Consider the following 5,578-nt stretch of genomic DNA (forward strand, 5'->3'; position numbering starts at 1 on the left):
AGAGAGAGAGAGAGAGAGAGGATCTTAAAATAAACAAGAACAGAGAGTATGGAAATTCTTTTAAATTGTTAACAATTTCTAAAAAATAAAATAAAATGCACACCCACTATCAACATTATTGGCTTTGCACTTGTAATTTTTGTTGGCATTTCACTACTCCGTCAAAGATAAAGCTAATTTCAAAAACCCTTTGATCTTCTTCAGAGTTTCATGGCTCTCACTTCCGAAGCTACCAGAAAGCAGCGATGTTGAAAGGCCTGAACTAAATTAGTAGAATGTCAAAGAGAGGATCACTTATCAAGGATCAACCCTCAAGTAACAAATAAAAAAAAAGTCTCATCTTGAATCAAAACATGTCGTTCCAAGATACTTTACATTCATCAGAAATATAGTGCCATGATCTCAAGTAAATGATAAATTCTCTTGAGGATGTGTTTCTGTCTCTAATAAATTTACTCTTACAGAACTGTTACATCATGCATCATGTCTGAGCTCGTGCATTGCAGGCAGCTGAAGATAGAACACGCACAGTATGTAGCATTGACTGTGTGTGACTGTGGAGAGTTTATATCGCCCTCCCATCAGTGAATCCAATGTTCTTTGAGAGTAAATGGGGAAATGGGAGAGTAAATGGGAAAATATGACCCTCTAAGCATGACCATTTCAGATAATTCTGCAAACTGAATCCAAAATGGGAAATCTATTATAAGCCAGGAAATCAAAAGTATATATTTTAAGTAAGTGGGAGTGTTTATGGGAAGGTGCATTTTGTTGTTTATCCTCTGCTCTTAATTCTTACTCCCTCTAGAGGGAGTCAGAGCTTAAAAATCCATGAAATATTTTTTGACTGAGACATGAGATGAATATAAAGTGGCCTTTGAAGACTTATAAAAGGCTTGATGTGGATGAGATATGTCATTTTATTTCCTTTTTCTTCTGCAGGTGATGCACAAAAATGTGTACACACCAAGGTGAAAAGAAAAGAAAAAGAACCCTTTACCGCAGCACATCACTTTCTAGGATATCTCATAAAGTACATCCCATCATTCCCACATCCATCTGCTATGGAACTCACCGATTTGCTGTTGCAAGCAGGAAAGTGCAATCAAGATGTCCATAAAGAGAATCTCAGTGCAAAGGAATGTAAGCAGTAGTTACTGGAATGGGGTACTACATCTAATCACTCTGATCTCATTTTATTATTTATATTCCCACAGTTGGGTGAGGGCAGTCTGTTTGATCAATTCTCCACTCCCTTCTTTTATCAGGAATGAGCCACTGCCACTACGTTAAATTATTCAATTGGGCCTGCTTTGTTGTTAATAGCAGTGATCATTCTTGCTTAAATGGCATAATGTATGCACTGACAGCCAACAGTGATACAAACCTGTCCCAAGGGACACAAATCTATTAGTGGGCGAGCGTCTATATGCCACATTAGAGATTCCAGGCACCAGTGAAGCATAGGCAAGCACAATACACTCAACATCAAGGCCTATATGGAAAAGGTGGGTTCCACAAGGCCACATCCATAAATGATCGAGCCTCCACTTTATGGCCGACTTCCAGTGAAATAAAGCCGATATCAAATGGCCAGAGTGCTGAGCCTCCTCTCTTGGGGTTTCAAATGATGGAGAAGCCTTTCTTATATACTTGTACTGATTTTTAGGCTGAGAAAGACAAGCAGCAATGTTGTTATTTATGCAGCACAGTTCAGAGAAATGAACAAAGATTAAAAGATAAGAGTAAAGGGATTATTCCTGATTTAGACACGCTGTGCCAAGAACACGTAAAGTTTTACAAAACTACACAATTCTTTGAATCAAGTTCCACTATTTTTAAAGATTCAGCTAACTCCAGGAGTCTATATTGTATGCTAATTTGCTGTGAGAGAGTGCGTGAGTTTTCTGTATTTTTGTTCTACTTGCAGCGGGTGCCTGGAGTTCTTTTCCATGTGGCTCGTTTGTTTACCCTTCCCCCACCAGGGTGCTGTCAACACTACCGGCCTTGTGGGTAGCAAAAGGTCAAAATGCCAAAGGGTCATACTTGTGTCCTGGATTCTGACCTTTTCCTTCCGTTAACCCTCTGACACTATTATTACTACAGCTGGGCAGATGGAAAAAGGGATAGTGGGAGGAAGAAACCTGAGGGTTGAAATAACAGAAACTTTTACAGATGTTGTCGGATGCAAGATGGGTTTTTTTATGTTAAGGTGGAATTTAAGGTGCTTTAAATTGAACCAACGTACTATATAGGGGTATGTCTGCTTATTATAGGACATTTTAGTATCTCTGTATTATCTGTAACAACTGATAATAATTACAAACTGTCAAACTGTGAGCATCTACTGGCATTCTGCATTTCGTGTCCAGCTTGTGGACGAATGCTAATCAGCATTTAAGACTTAGAACGGAAAGCACAAAGATTAATGCTGGTGCTACAGTTTCTCGTCAACTACTGTGTTTACAGTATGCCTTGTATGGCAAGTAAAAAATAATACAGCACTGCACAGGGCTGTTAATGTGAATTTAGATTTTAAATGTATATGAAATATGGACATTATTCTTACCACTAGATTTATGAGAAACAGAGTAAAATGCCCCAAAGTCAGTTCAGCCCACTAGTTAACCACACCGTTCGATAGCTGAGCATGGTGCAGAAAGAAGAAAGAAAGGCTTATCTGAAGATTCCATTAAAATAAATCACGCTGATGCGCACATCTCCATACATCCGTTCAAAAGAGTCTGACTCAATTCCTTGTACTCTCTGTGTAAGCTACTGCCATATGCTGAAAAGGCTAAATGTTTTTCATTAGCGGTTACTTAAACTGGTTTTAAATTTGTAGGGCGGGGAAGAGTTGAGAGAGAAGACGCATGTAAACCGCAGCACTCCTCCCTCACACATACAGAAGATTCATTCCAACGTGATATGATGAGAGCAAGCACTTCACGCTGTTCCCCCATTAAACCTGAAGCTGCTAAATGTTTCGCTGAAATGTTAGGAGGACATTCAACCACCATCTCTAATTTAAACTGACCGTGTGAACCCCCTCACAAGTGCAGTGGCAAAACCATATCACACGCTGCATTTGATCTGGAAAAAAAAAAAAAAACCACGAAAAAAACCACTGAGGCTCTTTGAATGTCATGACTTTTCTAATAATAATCAGATGTTCTTAAGCTCTCCCTTTAGCCAATTTAAAAGCAAACCTCGCCACAAAGCACTTGACCGTTGAGTCAATAAGCCTGTTAGCAGAGGGGAGAGTAAAAAGAATTCAATTCTTGACTTATTTAATAGGGGATTTTGTGTTGCAGGTCAAGGGGTGTAATCCAGGAGATTGGACACTGATTCTTTAAACGAGTGGCTCCACAGTACATCTCCTTCCCACCCTCTGGATTTTGTAAGAGGGTTTCCCTTGTGTGCCATGGAATTTCAATGGCCCACTCTTCAGCTGGTTCAAAACCCACTCTTTTAACTGCTGCTGCATGGAAACCAGATGGAGATGGGGAGTACAGTACATCAATAAGCCAAGCCTCCTGCTTCTCCTCCATGGTTGAGAGAGTATTTCAGCATTCATTAACAATCCATTGTAACTCATCCATTAGCAAATAGCATCCAACCAGTCATTGCTAGAAACCTTGAGCCTGCGTATCAGGAAATTGGCAAAGGCAGGCTAATGAAACCGCAGTGAATTGTGGAAAAAAAAAGGCAGCAGTTTGTGCCATGATTAGGTCCCAGCGGTGCAGCAGATCTCTCTATGTAGCAACAGCTTTGGTTTGATTCTGCATAGCCTGCGTGTTTCTGTTCGCTGCCTCTGAGACCCCCGGTTTCTGTCTAGATAAAACCAGGAGGGAGACTGCTGTTGCTTTTAAAAACATCATCCTGGAAACACTGTGGTTGAGAATTAAACTGAGTGACCTCTCACATTCAACACTGGCAACATCTGCCTGCTAAAAGAAGCCAAGAAACTGTGCTGACTATAAGGTCTACTTTGTGCAATTTGTGCACTATTCCAAAGCGTTACTTGAGATAAGGGCTGAGATAAGTGCTGACAAGATCGTGTCTCTGTCACCAGTAGTTAAAAGAAATGTCTTATCTGTCTCTAGAGTATTTATTGTAATGGTATCCTCGACTGCAAGTTTACCGCAGCCAAATTCTAGCACTCTGAATAGAGAGAAGCACATGCTTCTTGAACAGATGGCAATATCCCAGTTCCTGGATTCAAGGCAGGTATCGACAGTTCAGCGTGCATATGTACTCACCACTAGAATACTAAATCAAATCACTAGACCTCCTTATTATCTTCTCCACTCCACTTTTTTTTTCAACATGTCCAAAGAACACACAAATATCTTCATCGTACATAAACCAGGAGACGATGAATTCATCCCTATGGATTTCCCCCGCCATGTCCCTGATTCCCTGAGCATGAGTAATTGTCAGGCCCTGTGAAATAATCTGAGCTTTCAACGCTAATGGAAGCCCTGCACATTCATTATTCAGTCCAGGAAACAGAGTGCTGCAAAGTGTCAGGGGACCTATGAGTTATTGCTCAGCGTGAACTAACCTTAGACTACCAAGGAAGTGACAGAAGCCCACTGCACTTTCTCCTCCTCTGTCCTCATCCCTTTATGTCTCCTTTGCCTTCCTCCGTCTATCTGCACAGGCAGACAGGCACCACACTGAGAACCCGAGATTGTATCACAGCTGTGGCGTGGTCAGACGGGCAGTGATGGTTAGTGCTGTGTGGCTGCAGACAGAATGACAGACGGTCTGGGGCTCTCTTGTGTCACTGCAGCAGCGCTTGACCACGGACAGCCATGACCGGTGGAGAAAGGCTTTTCCCCGTGTTACGGCCCCCCTGGGACTGCTGCGGGATTTACGGAGAAAGCAGAGGGAGGAATGCAAAGGGGTGGGGGTTCAGAGGCTTGCTGACCTGCAGATAACACATGGCAAGAAATAGATAGGTTTGATATGAAAACATGCCTGCACTTGCGCTAGGTGGAAGGGGACACCATGAGCTGTGCAGCCGGAGACTCAGCCAGTAAATACGGTTACTCCACACTCCTAAAAAGCAACACACATCAGACAGAATTCCAGCAATGCACTTAAGCCTTCTTCATTTCCTGTGTCTAGACCTTGGAAGTCTTAAGGCTACTCAGCTTTAAAGTGAAAGTGAGGCGAAGCATTTAGACCAAGGTGAAGCAGGGCTTTTATATCAGGACTTGAGAACAAGCATAGAGATAACATGTCATACTGATGTACAGTACAGTAATTCAAACTTCAAGTACATGAAAGTTTTTTTTTCTATATACATCTATACTTGTATGTATTTAGTATCCCTAACTAGCTGGGACACAGTTTGCAATTTGCAAAGGCTAATTTGTTACAGCTCTTAACACCAGATGGAAATACCCCACCTCCACAAGGATGCACACTTTTGTCTACCATGTTAGAAAAACAAGCTCAGCCATGCACCACTACACAAACTAGTTCTTGAGATTCTAAGACTTGTAAATGCTTCTCTACTCGTGCGCAACCGAGGAATTTTTTGTTCCCTCTGCGCTGCCACTGTTAT

General features: G+C 41.6%; 1 protein-coding gene across 1 annotated transcript in view; it reads right to left on the reverse strand.

Moving 5' to 3' along the window:
• Positions 1–4,859, reverse strand: part of pamr1 (peptidase domain containing associated with muscle regeneration 1) — a 32,526-nt gene extending 27,667 nt beyond the window's left edge. Inside the window, exon 1 of the mRNA XM_035664254.1 lies at positions 4,568–4,859. The gene's annotated coding sequence lies outside the window, so the exon portion shown is untranslated. The remainder of the gene's footprint in view (positions 1–4,567) is intronic.
• Positions 4,860–5,578: the final 719 nt, after the last annotated feature.

The sequence above is a fragment of the Morone saxatilis genome, unplaced genomic scaffold (genome assembly GCF_004916995.1).
Source record: "Morone saxatilis isolate NCDOM2014 unplaced genomic scaffold, NCSU_SB_2.0 Contig2, whole genome shotgun sequence".
Lineage (NCBI taxonomy): Eukaryota > Metazoa > Chordata > Actinopteri > Moronidae > Morone > Morone saxatilis.